Here is a 14,842-nt window from a genome sequence, read left to right on the forward strand (position 1 = left end):
AAGGCAGGAGCGGAGCAAACCTGGGGGGGGGCACCCACGGCTGCCCCGGGTGTGGGGGCACAAGCAAAATGCCCCATTCTGCTGGGCATGGGGCTGGGGTGCTGCAAGGGGACACGGGGGACCCTGAGCCTTTTGGGGGAGCCCCCGCTGCAGCCCCCACGCTCTCTGCAGCCCCTTTCCCTCTCGTCCTTTTTCCTGACACCGCAGTGTGGGGGCTGTGGGGTCAGGGGGCTGCGTCCAGACTGGGGTCAGAAGTGTGGTTGTGGGGTCAGGGGGCTGTGTCCGGGTCGGGGTGGAGTGGCTGCATGGCTTGGGGCTCGTTGTGGGGGGCAGGCTGCGCCCCGCCGAAGCCACGACCCAAAATTTTGGCTCTGGATCTGTGCCCGCATTTTGGGGGATGTCATGGGGTTTGTGCCCCCTGGGGTGGGCTCGTCGCCTCGCCCAGCTCCTGTGTGGTGTTGGGGGCTTGGCTACGAGGTGCATGGGGATGGGGAGATTGTGGTGGGTAAAGTTTGGGGTCGGAGCGATGGAAGGAGGCTTTGTGCTTCCTGGAGCCAGCAGAAGAGAATTAAAGGGATTTATCGGGGGGAGAAACAGCCCAAAATGGGGTGGGAAAAGGCTGCAGCCTCAGGGGACCCCCTGCAGGCACCCCGAGGTGCCGGGAGCACCCCGCAGGGCTCCGCAGCGCCACGGGGAGTGCAGAGCCCCCCCGGAGCCCCCAGGATTTATCTGTGGGGCAGCTCGAGGCCAGCGATTAATGGGGTCACACCGAGGAGCCGGGGGATGCCAAAGGGTTTGCGCCTCCCCAAATTGCATTTTTTGATGGATAAAGCCTCTCCAGTGCCCCGTGTCCCGTCCCTCCCGTGGGCAAACCCCAATTGCCCCCCTTCATCACTCACTACAAGCCCCCAGCAGCCCCCAAAGCCCATTGCCCCCCCATCACCCACCCCAATCCCCCAGCACCCCAAAAACCCCCAGCACTCCCCAAACCCCTTTATCTCCCCATCACCCACCCCAAACCCTCAGCGACCCAAAAACCCCCAGCACCCCAAAAATCCCCAACACCCCCCAAACCCCATTGCCCCCATTATCCACCCCAAACCTCCAGCACCCCAAAATCCCCAGCACCCCCAAAACCCATTGCCCCCAGCACCCACCCCAAACCCTCAACACCCCAAACCCCCCCAGAACCCCAAAAACCCCTTTATCCCCCCATCACCCACCCCAAAAAACCCCCATCACCCCCCCAAGACCCCATTGCCCCCATCACCCACCCCAAACCCCCATCACCCCCAAAAACCCCTATGACCCCCATTACCCCCATACCCCCCCCATTCCCCCCCTTTACCCCCAGTCCCCTCCCAGTGCCCCTCCCCTCGGGCCGTGCCCCCGGGACTACAACTCCCGGCATGCCCCGCGCCCCCCCTTCCCCTCCCCTCCCGGCTTCCGGCGGGGCCGGCCCGGGGGAGCGGCGGCGGGCGGCAGGTGAGGGCGGGAGGGCGGCCGGGGAGGGGGGGGCGGCTGCGAGCGGGGCCCTCGGGGGGGGGCTGGGAGGGGGTTGTGAGGGGGCTATGTAGGGCTGGGGGGAGTTATGAGGGGCTGGGGGTGTGTGTGAGGGAGTTTAGGAGGGGCTGGGGGGGGTTAGGAGTGGGGTTATGTGGGCATTGGGGGGGTTATGGGGGTGGGGGGGGAGTTAGAAGGGGCTGGGGGGAGTTGTGGGGGGGTGAGGAGGGGCTGGGGGCGTTATGAGAGGGTTTAGGGAGGGCTGGGGGGGTTATGAGGAGCTGGGGGGTTGTGAGGGGGCTTGAAGAGGGTTAGGAGGGGCTGGGGGTGTTAGGAGAGGGTTATGGGGGGATTAGGAGGGGGTAGAAGGGGGGTGAGAGGGCGTGAGGGGGTTGTGAGGGGTTCAGGTAGGGATAGGGGGGTTATGAAGGGGGTTTAGGAGGGTCTGGGGGGGTTGTAAGGGGGGTCAGGTAGGGATAGGGGGGTTATGAGGGGGGTGAGGGAGTTTAGGAGGGGCTGGGGGGTTATGAAGGGATATATGAAGGGGTTGTGAGGGGGGTTAGGAGGAGCTGGGGGGGCTAGGAGGAGATGAAGCTGGGTTATGAGGGGCTTTGGGGAGTTGAGTCTGGCTTGGGGGGGTTATTTGGTGGTTGGGGGGGGTCCCACTCCTCCTGCCCCAGTGCTGGGCCCAATCCTGGGGTCCGTGCCCCGTTGTGTGCCCGGGGGCTGTTTCACCCCTGGGTCTCCCCCAGCCGGGGCCGTTCAGTGCCAACACCCGGCTGTGCCGTCCCGTGGTGGTCACAGCCTGCGCCTCGACTTCTGCCCTCTGCGGCAGCCCTGGTGCCAATTCTTTGTTTGCTCCATCCCGTCCCAATGCTGTGTGGAACTTAAAACGCTTAATGCTTTCCTCCTGATTTATTCCCCTCTTCGTCCCACGCCCGGCTGTGTTTGTCCAGGTGGAGGCAGGTGAGGTCTCGGTGCCCCTCCGGGCTGGCACCAGGAGGTGTTAGGGCCGCAGGAGCTGCGTGCCCCGGGACAAATTTAAAGCCCTTCTCCATCCTAAGCGTTGTTCGTACAAACTAGGAAGAGAAACGTGAATGCCTGCGATTGCTCCTCTGCTCCAGAGTGTAACGAAACCTTGACTTGGGTAGGAATGAGTGAGTCGTAAACTTGAAAGTTGCCTTTGGAAAGCATCATCGGGTCCCAGACAGGGTCTCGTTGCGAGGGGAACGCTGAGGTTTTTGTGTGGTGCTGCCCTGGCAGGTAACAGGATCGGCTCGGCTGAGTTCGCCTGACGTGCTAGTGCTGTGGAAGTTGCACAGAAGTGTAATTAAAGTCCTCTGCCTGCTCTGATTTCAGTGTAAACGCCTGTTGCTCTTCAAACGCACTATTTAAATTAATCCAAATTACCCTTCAGAGCAGACAAGACCTAAAACTGTAATCTTACATAGCTTAGATTCCTTCTTAAATGAGAGTGGGGGGAATACAGCCAAAAGAAGGCCAGTTATGATGGAATCTTGTTGGCACGCGGCTGTGCCAATTTAAATTAATACCTTGGATGGTGACAGTAACAAATCCCTTTTCTTGTTTGGAGTTGGTTTAAACTTGTCCTTTCCAACAGCACCACAAGCGGCTGATCTGTCCTAAATTAACGTGGTTTTGAGCGTGTCTGTTGTGCTTTCGCAGGGCTCGCTCTGCTCTCAGGTGGTGCCTCGGAGGGTGCTTTTGTAAGGGAATTTTCCCTTCTGGAACACCAGGAAACAGCCGGATGGCCCTAAAAAGCCCTAAAAGATGGGGAGGGTCAGTCCTGCTGGGGCACGGGGCAGGGCAGAGAGGCTGCCACCAACAAGGGGGCTGCTTCCTTGTTTCCATGCCGCTGGATCAGTGATCTGTGCTTAGGCAGCCTTCTCCTTCATTCAGTCCCTGGCTAATTTGATTTCCAGTTTAATTTGATGACAGTTTGGGGAGCCAAATCACTTGTATTTAAACAAATGGCTTCTATTTTGATCAAATTTCATTGTGTTTGGCGTGTGGTGGGGTATCACGTGCGTTAAAAACCGCTGACACCGCAGCTCCTGTAGGTCTGTCAGCCGCTGCTGAACATTCAGTTAGGAGCCGTGCAAAACCGGGGTCTGGCAGGGGATGTGCAGGGCAGAGGGGCTTCGGGCCGTGCTACAGTGGAAATTGCACTGATAATATATTTTTCTGTGGCTGGGCATGAAACAAGTTGGCAGATATCCCCGTGGTCACCTCGACGTGTTCAGTTTTTGGTGTTTTTTTTTGGGGCTGCAGGGAGCGCAAGGACGGGGGGTGATGTCGGCACCTCGCTGCTGCCGTGGGTGGTGGTGGGAGCACAGCGAGCTCAGGGAAGGGGAGCCCCACGTCACGCTCACTCCGATTCAGTTTTTATTTGTTTGGGATGTCCCATGTACGTGTGCTGTGTGGGTTTGTGTGTGGATTTTTTCCAGCGGGATGGGAGCCCGTGCAAAGCCGATGGATGCGCTGCCATGGCAGCGTTAGGCTTTGTGTCGAGAGGGGAAGAAAGAAGTCCTTTCAGAGGTCTATTTTTGGCGTTTAATTAGTGGCTCTTGCTGACTTGTCGGTGCCGTGGTGAGAAGTGTTTCCAGTTCTCCTCTGTGCGCGGGGTCGTGTCCGTCCCCTGGCAGTCCCACCTGCGGCTGGGGGCCCCGGGCGCCCCCCGAAGCCTGCCCCCAAAGCAAAGGGCACATTCCTGGCGTGCCTCTCAGGTGAGGCAGCGCCGTGGGGATAGGACAGCCAGGATACACGGCTCCTGCAGGGTCTCAGAGGGCTTTTTCTGGGCTTTCCCATCCTTAACTTCTCTCTGCCCCGGAGGAGTTTTGTGTCTGTAAGGGCGTGATTCACCGATGGGTTTGGGATGGGTGTAAAAGGCTGCGCGTTTCCTCCTGTCCTGATCTGTTGTGGTCAGGGGGTGACCACGCAAAACCTCGCAGGGTGACTAATTATTGACGTTTCTGCTCCTCGCAACTGGGGAATTGTCTTGGTGATGCTGTAGCGATGGAGGAGGTCACCAATCTGAAGGTGCTGCTCGTCCTGGTGCCCGTGGTGTCGGCTGGGTTCTGGCTATCAGCTGTGCCGAGATAGGGAGGTGAGAGGCAGCCTTCCTGCCCAGCTCCAGCCCGCCTGGCACGCCGGCTGAATTTCTTTGTTTACCCAGGACTGTGTGCTCTTTCCACGGCACACTGGGGACGGGGTGGGGGAGGGAGGACTAATTATCTCCAGAGAGAGGCTTTTAATGCTATTAGCCAAAGGAACGGGCTTCGTCTCGGAGCTGAATGAGTGGATTGTGTGAAGTAACACCAAGCACCAGTGGCAAAGATAGGAAAACTGAGAGCGCTCCAAAGGAGTGTTCTCTGCTCAGCCCTGGGAATAGATTTATTTTTTTCCCCCCAGTCCGTTGGCTAGCAGCAGCCGTGGGAGGAGGGAGTGGGTAAACAGATTGTTAACTTTTTTTCTTTTTGTGTTTGTGCTTTGGGCACGCTGATTACAAAACAGTTCGGGATGGCTTACCTGCCAGCTGCGGGGCTGAGCTCCCAAGCGGAGCCGGGCGATGCGTTATCAGCAAGTAATTAACCGTGTCTGCTGGATGGTGGGGCACAGAAGTGTGATGAGGTTGGGTTGTGCAAGCCCGGCACTTCCCGACCCCCTGTGCTGAGCTCCGAGCCTGACTGCTCCAGCTGCCTGCCTTCGGAAGCAGATTTGGGGAAGATTGTTGGACTTTGGTGAAGTTGAGTGGGATTTAACTGAGGGGTCTGAACCTTCTCACCTTGCAGGCTCCAGGAGGCTGCTGCTGACAGCACGGCCCCCCTGGCAGACAGGTTGGGCACTGACAGCCCGCTTTCCCTTTAGCTAACTAATCCACACAAGTGGCCCCCTTCGAGATGTGCTGCCACGGACTTGTCTAAAATCGATGGAGATTAATCCCCGCCATCGATTTTAAGCTGGAAGCAGCCTCCTAAGAGGTCCGGGAGGGCTTCCTTCATTGACTGCCTGTCTGCGGGAGGGGTGCATCCTTGTGAAGGTGTCTGCTTGTCTGCCCTGCAGACAGTAAGCTTGCAAGGGCGTAAGCAAGAAGAAATTGGCCTGCTGAGAAGCCTTGATTTGTAAACTTGGCTCACGGTTTGAGAGGCATCGTCTTGTTCCGTACCGGCGCAGCGTTTAGCACCAGGGCTTGCTCAGGGCTCTGCTGCCACAAACCCCGTGTTGTGGGGGGGTCCCAGTGAAAAAAAAACAAAAAGGTTCTGACCCAGGAGGTAAGGACTGCCAGCCAGCACTCCCTGCCACTTGCTCTGGTGCCTGTGGCTTCACAGAGGCTGCTCGTGGACGTGAAGCTTCCAGAGGTGCTTATGGATGGGGGAGAAGCCAAAGGTCGTCGCCTTCGGGGAGTGAGCTTTGAACAAAGCGTGCAGCTGTGCCTGAGCCAATTTTAAGGGGACTTTGGCATCTGCTGTGCTCACATGCCTTTGTGACGGTTGTTCTCCTGTCTAATTCTCCCTCTCCTACTCGCAAAGTCAAATCAGGAATTTTTGTGCTGCCAAGTAAAAGTCACTGGTACAGGCTGGGGGTAGTCGTCTGTTCGAGCAGTGCCTGATGGAAGCGTAATTCCTGTCAATATTACTTCTGTCTTGGCAAGACCACCCTGCAGATACACAGAGGGGCTGCTGGGGGGGTGTTATTGATTACTCAGATCTCCAAAGCTGCTCAAAAGGTTTTGGTGTGTTGTCAGGATCTGCGGGAAGCAGGTTTGCAGGTATGGCCATCGCCAGCGAGCCTGCACGTCCTGGTGTGGGAAATTTCAGCAGGTTTCTGCAGGGACAGAGAATTTGGATAGGGCTCTGGCTGCCTCGGGTTCTCTGGGAACCCATTTCCAAGCTGCTCCATCGCAGTGTGGGCAGCAGCAATTGTGGGACCTGCAGAATTTTGGTTGCTGATCCATGCACAGGGCACCCTGGGGAGTGTTCATCAGCTGGGACCTAGCAGAGGACACTAAGGGGTATGCCAGCTGATTGGTGCTGCCAGCGTTCATCTTGTTGGGGGGATTAAGTGTAGCCTGTCTGGTGCAAACCAGGTCTAATTTGCTGTTGGGTAGGAAATGGCAGAAGTAGGAAAAGTCCACTGGGGTTTGTTCCCTTGTAAAGGGTGTTTGGTGCCAAAAGAGAGCAAATAATTAGAAGCAAACTCTTATTCCCTTAGATCTCTGATTAGTAGCAGGAGAGAAAGGGGCATGGTCCCTGTAGGGTCACTGAGACTTCATTTACCTTGTGCTGGGAGGTAAATTAGGGCTCGTATCCTGCTTTAACTTGACCTGGATCCTGTTCCTCCTGGCTGTGGATCAGGCCCACAGGTGAGCAAGGGCACAGAATTTTTCATCTTGTACCTCCAAATCAGCTTCTAACGTACAGTCCCGTAATGATTGACTAAAAAAAGCCAACAGTGAGATTGCAGGCATGTTTAAACATGATTTCTCTTGGCTCAGCTGCGCCTTTTTAGAGCAATATCAACCTTTGGGGTGGAATTGTCAGATGAGTGCTGTCGGGCTGTCTTGGCTTGTGCTGTTTTACAGCAGTTTTGAAATTAGCTGTGGCTTTAGGCCATCTGGCTTTTCTGTTACCTGCTCAGTGCAATGTGAGGATAGTTAAGAGAGTGGATGCTGATGGAGCAGGGAAACTGGAGCAAAATTCATACCTGCTAACTCAGCCTGGCACCTGATGTTACAAGGAGTGGGTTTTGCTGCAGTTATTGTTCTGTTTCACTTGTCTCATAAATACCGGTGTGTGTTTTTTTCTGGATTTGAAGATAAATGGGGTTTACAGGAAGGGAAGTGCCCAGGCTGGAAAACTCTGCTCATGCGTGGGCTGCTCAGCTGCTCTGCCTGACGCCGGGATTCAGGCTGGCTCCTTTGCACCTCGTCTCGTAACGCACCCAAGTGACAGCCCCGCCGTGTCTTCTGGAGGCGTTGGTGGAGAGAAGGTGGGAAGCATTCCAGGTGAATTCACCAAGCAAGCTTTTTGGGCTGTCTTGGTCATGCTGCAGTGTGTTGGGAAGCTGTCACAAGGCAGGGAGGTCGCTGTGTGAACGCAGCAGGTTTGGAAAGCAGAGTGAGGGAGCGCTGCGAGACTGCTGCATCTCCGGAATCAGGCTGACACCGGTGATTACCTTAATCAGTAGTTCCCATCTGCTTCTAGCTTCAGAACGAAGCCTTCAATCTGAACCCTAATGGCTGGGTTCTGTACCCATCAACTAGTCTCTGAGCACGGGGAAAATAAGGATGTTTGGGTGGACAGGAGGCCTAATTTAGCTCCCAGCTGTGCCGCTGCCGTGCTGTTTGATGTCAGGCAAGCCACACTTTCCTGTACCTGTTTCATCCTCCGCAAGATTAAAAGTGCTTAGCAAGGGCGTAGTCATGCTCTTGTTCGTAGCTAGAGGGAAATATTAATTGCCTCTCAGCCTTAAGGGCCGTAATTAGCAGCCAGGTTATACTGGTCTGGGTCCCATCTCTTACGTGTTGCGCAGTGTGTCGATGCGGCCTTTAGGAAGGAGAACGTGAGTAACAGGAGGAAGCCTTTATCTGAGCCTCGCACGCCTGCGTTGGGTAAGGCCAGCAGCGTGGAGGGTAACTGCTGCTGTGGTTTGGCTGAATCAGTGGCGTTCAAGCAGTTGCTTCTTCGTCTGCACCATGTCCGAATGCATGTTGGCCACTGGGAACGTGCTTTTAAAGTTTGAGCTCTGCGCTTTTTCTTTATGTGAAGGCTTTGCCAGGCTTCACACTGGAGTTATCTGCCCGTGGGTATTGTTTTCGGTGGTGTTGCTTTACGGGGGAGGATTTTTCAGAGCTTTGCGAGTGTAATAAGAGCAAGCTTGCCTTGATTCTTCTGTAAATTACTGCTACTCGCGGGAAGTGGTATTTATAAAGCTGTTGTGCTGTGTTTCAGCGTGGAAAGGGAGGTGGCGGGAGAAACTATAAGGCATCTGTTTCCCTTTCATATAAACGGTGTAGGTGATGCTCTTGCATGGAGAGAGCAGCAGGCCTTGAATAAACACTGGATATATTAACATCTCTAACTAGTAAATTTCTGGGTAATCTCTTCTTTTAGGAGATTTATTCTGATTTGAGAGCAGCAGTCTCCGGGGAAAATGAAACCTCCTTTTAAATCCACTTTGTTCAGCCCTTAGACTGGGACCTGCTGCTAAGCCAGGCCATCTTCCCCCAGCCTTCCTATGGCCCTTAAACCAAGCAGCCCAGAAGGTGAGGAACGTAAAAGGTTTGTGGGATCTCAGTAAAGCCACAGGTCCCCAGATGCTGGGGGTCCGATGGGCTGCCCACAACGCCGGTCTGTGCCCTGCTGCTGGGCACTCCCGTGTCGGCCAAGACGTACCTTTGTTTCAGGTAGCTGATTCATGGCCCTGCGTGTTTAATCACAGTTTCTATAGCAGTGAAATCTTTAACGAGAGGGTGGAGTTCGCTCGCAGTTCACTGCGGGTTTGGGGTGAACATTGTGGCTGATTTGTGGAAGTTTTCTGCTGATGAGTGATTTTTATAGGACTAATGGCGTAGGATGTTCTGTGTTCGTGGTGCGTTAAGCACAAGCATTTCTTCAGTTTTTGTACTGTGCTGCCTTGCTAAGGACATGCAGGAGGAGGATTCCTTCTGTCGGTGTGATAAGTTTGGCTTTCCACCTTCTGATTATCAGTCAAGGTAGCAGAACTGCTGGATCACACGTAGGTGGATGGTGCCGTGTCCTTCCAGCACTCTCCACAAATCGTTCCTTCAGGCTTTGGCATTATGCAGTCCCTTCTGTTGGCTCACGCGCTGTCGGGGCACTCTTTACAACTGCTGTTTAACCCCACCTTCCTGAAAACCTCAAACTCCTAGGTGTTCCCAAGGTGACTTTGCTGCGGAGGCAATTCGAGCCTTCATTCTTAGTGCCAGGAGCAAGGATTTTCATTTGCATAATCAAGATAACGTGCAGGATAGGGTTTCTTTGTGTATTTAAAGCTGTGCAGCATCTTGCTCTTGTGTCCTGGCAAAACATGGTGTGTTGTGGAGCTTATATTGCAGTGTTGGTCCGGGAGAAGTGCTTTAGCCGAATGTGTCCTCAGGAGCTGGCTGGCCATGCTAGCAGTGAGTCGGGCTTGAACAAAAAATTGCTAATTTGAAACTTCTATGAATTCTATGAAAACCTCGTCTTGAGGCTGGCATTAGCAGTTGCTTTGGAAGAAGTGTGACAGCTTGTGCTGTTGTTTGCCTGCACCACTGTCCACTCTGTGCATCCTCGCTTCTCTTTGGAGCATCAGTGCTGTAGAAGCAAACAAAGGGAGCCTTCTGGCCCCAACCTCAGGTTCTGAAGTGGCACGGGACTTGCCTCTGACAGCGAGGGCAGCTGAAACAGGAATGTGCTGGGAGATGATTTGTATCTGCGTGAATCAGAACTGGTGAATTGTCAAGAGTCTGCCAGAGACACTGGTTAAAAGTCCTGGTGCTCAACTGCATGCAAGGTTCACTGGCGGCAGGCTGATTTTTGCCCGTGTCCCATGGGTGTATTGGGTTAAACGGCTGTTTGTAAGTGCCGGCAAAGCAGTCGGGGTCTGTGGCACATGGGGAGGTGTGTGCCAGCAGGCTGCTCAGTGCTTCCCTTTGTGGTGTGGCTGGGGACAGCCTTCCGTGCCTGTTCCTTGGGGTTTCAGGTGCAGAGAGGCTTTGTCTGCTACTCAGAGGCATTGCAGGTAACATGAAGGTCTCAATTTATTCGCCTGTTCCGATTGTGTTGAAGGGAGAAACTCACTTTGAGTTCTGCTTGTAGTAGTTGGGGCATGAGATCTTCTCATGGCTTGAGTCTTAATTTCAGCATCCCCACAAGCTCTGTCTTCAAGAATAATGACTTGCTAGAAAGCTGTACTTCAGGAAGCCTCTAATGGGGCTGGGTGTGTAGCAGTGGCCATTTGCCTGCCTTTAAAGTAGCCGGCACGGGGTGCAACGTTTGCTGTCCTTTAGGGAGCTCAGCAAACAGTTTCATTCAACGTCCTCCTGGCTTTTAAGCAGATGGGGTAGATTTTGTGAGCCTGGGCAACCAGAGGGGTGGTTCTGTCAGGTGGGACACTGCTGTTGGATGGGATGAAGTATAACAATGCGTGCAATTAGTAAGAGCGAGTCTCTGCCAGATTCCCTTAAGAGCTTGTAGGGGGCCACAAGGAGAATGAGGAAGATTTCACAGCCTCTGGTGCTTGTTGTACTCTGTGTTTGTGGCAAAGCACGCCAGGAATCTCTTCCTGCAATGACTTCTCCCCTCAGCAAAGCCAGCCGGCCCTGCCATGACTCCCTGCAGGCCGCGGGGCCTGTGCTGGTGGCCATGAGGGAGGCGTGAGGCCGGCCCCCACTTCAGCGTTTTATTGCCCATTCTCAGGGCTATCGCTTCCTTTTCAAAGGGCTTATTTCCTTCCTGTACCGTGGTGTTGAATGGGAGGAGGGCACACAAGAAAGTGACGGCCTTTGGGGGTGTCCAGGGCAGGTCGCACCTCAGCCCAACCAGGACCCGCTCTCAGCCACAGGCCCCACAGCCAGAGGGGTGTTAGGGGATGGAAGTTTAATCAGCCTGCAAATCAAGCTGATTTGGGCTGGAGCACTGCCGATGTGTGTCGTGGTCCCATAACAGCACGGTTTTGTTAGGCAGGCTCTGCCATGAGGCTTTGTGTCCCTGGTCTCTGTGGGACAAAGGCTGTGCTGGAAGCGGAGCAGGGCTCCTGCATGGCACGGCCAGCAGGAATCTGGAAATGCCTTTAATTGTGAGGGGAGCAGGTGGCTTTTCCACCCCTGTTTATTCCAGCGTAGAGTGGGGTTTTGTTGCTGGCTGCTCCAAGGAAATGGGAGCAGTGAGGGGCAGAAGGAACTGGTTGAACTGGAATCCCAGTGCTGCCGGCCTTGGGCTGGGAGCTCGCTCAGGGAAGCGTTTCAAAACCTGGGGCTGGCAGCGGTCGGCACTGCAGGGTTTTGCTCCACAGCACATTGGGAGGGTTTAATGGTGCAGCTTTGTAGCAGAGACCTCAAATCATCTCAGAAATGTGAGCAAACAAATCCTGTTTTGTCAAAATCGTGGATGCTCGGGGGTATTGAGCTTCGACAGGCACAGCTTGGTCTGAGTGGTGCAAACGGCACGGAGAGGTAAGGCTGGCACCTTGATGTGGAGAGGGTGAACGGAGGAGCAGGCAGGGTCTGATGGTTCTCAGTGGGTTTTTTCAAGCCTGTTTGTGGTGCTGGGAGCCTTGTTGCCCTCCTGCCTTGGTCTTATCCCTTCTCTGGGACCGCAAGTGGTGTGCTTCAGTGCCAGACCTCTGTTTTGGGCTGCAGCTGTGTAAACACCTAAAACTGCTCCACGCAGAGAAGAAGAGGCCCTGTGTATTCACTCCTTTCCCTTATACTGGAACAAGTGTTTGTGGGCCATGTGACAAACAAATTGAGGAACTGAATTGGATTAAAACCAGCTGTTTTTTCAGCAGACTAGTTTCGGCTGGGGTCAGCTGCTCTGTGAGCTTCCTGATGCCAGCACAGAGGAGGGCCAGGCAGAGCTGCTCCCTGCAGCCGAGTCTGACACCACGACTCTTTCCGTGTGAGGCATTTGGGGTTCAGGTGTGGTTTCTCTGGTCTGTGCCTGGTTGTCCTCTCCTGGTGCTTGCACATTGACTTGTGCTGCTCCCTCAAGGAAGCTTTTGTGTTCAGTTGTTTCTTCAGCTTTGTTTTCAGCTCAAGCTGACCCGCAGTCCGTGACGCTGCAGGCACGGAGGAGCTGAGCTGAGCTCTGTAGGGTTCAGGTGGTTGGCTGTGGGGGCTCCTCGGGGCTGGTAGATCTTGTGGGAAACCTGTTCTTTGCTTTGGGTCATGCAGGTGAATGCTTCCTCCTGTCAAAAAGCTTATTTTGTCCGAAATTCAGTCTCATGTTATCAAGTCATTGGAGAAGTTGGGGTGCTTTGGCTCTTGCTGTGGTGAGCTCTTTGCTGCAGAAACAGGAATGGGACACAAAGACCTCCTTAGTTTGTGCTGTGGCAAAAGCTGCCTGCAGCTTGACTCCGCGGCAAGATGGTTAATATCCAAGAGGTAGCCTGAGACCAAAGGGGAGCCAAATGAAGAAACTGGCCGCTTCATTCCATTTGGCTGTTAAAATGAGGATGGAGCTGGGGAGTTGTCATGGTTGAGCGGCCTGAGCTCATCCCAGTGGCTCCATCACCCATCCCAGGGACAGGAGAGGCCACACAGGAGCAGTTCCAGACCCCAGCAAGTGGCCCTACATCCCTGCAGACCTGTGTGCTGGCTGCTGGGATGTGCAAGCACACGCGTGTTAGCTGGTGTCCCAGCGAAAGTCACGGTAGGTTTGTGTTCTTTGGGTGTGGGTGTTTTACAGCTCACCTGATACCAGCGTGGCTGCTCGGTGCTGTTACCCAGCTGCTGGCTGTAAGCTGTGTGTCCAAACACTGCTGTTTGTAGGCACCTCTTTAAGAACCGGAGTGTTCCTCACATGGAGTCGTTTAGGAAATGCCCATGTATAGGCAAACTCTGGAGCTGGCTGAGAAGCACCCTCTGGCCTCAAGTGAATTGCATCACCTGTCCGGCTGATGTCAGAGGAAGGATGCCAACCAGTCCTGAAGGCTGCCGTGAGCGTCAGTAGTTGTCAGAGGAGGCTCAGGATGGCTCAAGCTGCAGTTCCTTCTTATAGCACGATAGCCAGTCCTCGATGACCTGTTCTTACTGCAGGCTGAGCTTCCCTTTAACAAACCTGTCACCATAGGTTGGTGTAATCTGTGCAAATGCAAGCATTTTTTGTCCGTGTCCTTTCAGCACGGCTTGGCTCTGTGTTTGGAAGCGCGGAGAGACGTGCTGGGTGTTGAAGGCAGTGAGGCTGGTGAGCTGGGAAGGCTGGGACCGAGCCTCTTATCTCACATAGCAGAGCGATGCGGCAAGGCTGCTGAATGTGTGCCCTGCACGTGTGCCAGGGCCCAAGTACCTGTGGGAGAGGGCTGCTGGCAGCCAGGCACTGGGATCTGTTCCTCAGAAGGGCACGGGGCCGGGGCAGGGATGGAGAGGTGCTGAGCCCCACGTACATCCAGCGGCACTGCACGTGAGCAGGACACGCTGTGCTTCCTCCCTGGAGCTAAGGGCATCGCCTCGGAAGCATGGGCTGTGCCAAAACATCTTTCTTCTCTTTCAAATGGGAAATTTCACCACCTGCTGCCACCTTCTGCTGGAGCTGACCCCAAGAGGTTTTGCAGGACAAATGTCAGCTTTCATTTAAAATGAAGCCATTCCCCAGCTGTAGGTAAGGACACAATCCTGACGTGATTTCAGCATCTCTTTACGTTTCCAGAAAAGCTCTCGGTTTATACATGTGGCTTCCAGATCTGCATGCAGCTTTCTACCTCCTGCAGCTCTCTGAGTTGCCTTTGAAGTCTCGAAAGCAGAGTCAAGTGGGTTTAGTTTCTCTAGTTTGTATGGGTCAGCAGGGATTTAGGTCCCGCTAGGGTTAACATCTCTTACAAAATGCAATATGGAAGAGGCACGTTGAGTGACCACATCCTTCATTTTCACGCCTTTTTTACAGTTTCACTCCTTTTTTACATGTTGGGTTGTGCTGATATAGGCGAGTCCCTTCCCTTCTTGATACTCGTCGGGAGCGCTGCTGGAGGCGGTGGGGTTGGGGTACTTGTGCAACCATTCCTCGTGCCGGCACCTATCAAGAGGCCTTGTTTGTTGAGCAAACCAGCAGTTTCTGGGCTGGTTGATAGCCGTGCTGGGGTGTGTGGGGGGGGTGAGCGTGTTAACGAGCCTGCTCCGATGTCCAAGGACACAGCACTTGAACAGAACAAAAAGGCTGAACCTGGCATATGAGAGAGATCACCAGAAAGGCGCAGCTTCCAGCTCATTTTTAAGGATTTTTCCCTGTATAGATTTGGATTTTAACTCTTGCGTGAAGCTCCTGACGTGCGGTCACCGATGTTGACTCGTGCCCACCGTGAGAGGCGTGCATAATTCTCGCTCAGCTCTCGGATCTCGCCGAGGTGAGGTGAGCCACCTGGGTGTGCGGGGCAGTCCTGTGCCTCCGCCAGGCTCCTGCCTGCAGGCACCGCCTGGGATCAGTGTGGTTTTGTCACCCTTGTTACAGTGGAAGGTCCTTTTGTGGCTGAGAAGCAGCAGTGGTTCGTTTGCTTGAGCTCTTACCGCAGCTAAATGCCTGGAAATTGTCCTATGTGAGCTGGGGTGGGTGAAGTGGCAGTGGGAGGAAGCGTTCTTGTTCACAGGGTGGGTGTTCAGGAGTGT

General features: G+C 54.4%; 1 protein-coding gene across 2 annotated transcripts in view; it reads left to right on the plus strand.

Annotated features, from left to right (window-relative positions):
- The first annotated feature begins 1,434 nt into the window (after positions 1 to 1,434).
- The window catches only part of PHACTR4 (phosphatase and actin regulator 4), a 61,088-nt gene continuing 47,680 nt past the window's right edge, over positions 1,435 to 14,842 (plus strand). Inside the window, exon 1 of one of the 2 annotated variants that reach the window (XM_084496887.1) lies at positions 1,435 to 1,485. The gene's annotated coding sequence lies outside the window, so the exon portion shown is untranslated. Of the gene's footprint in view, positions 1,486 to 13,707; positions 13,845 to 14,842 lie in introns of those variants that run through there. The other variant, XM_084496888.1, reaches the window with a different exon arrangement.

This window comes from Aythya ferina, assembly GCF_964211825.1.
Source record: "Aythya ferina genome assembly, chromosome: 24".
NCBI classification, from domain to species: Eukaryota; Metazoa; Chordata; class Aves; order Anseriformes; family Anatidae; genus Aythya; species Aythya ferina.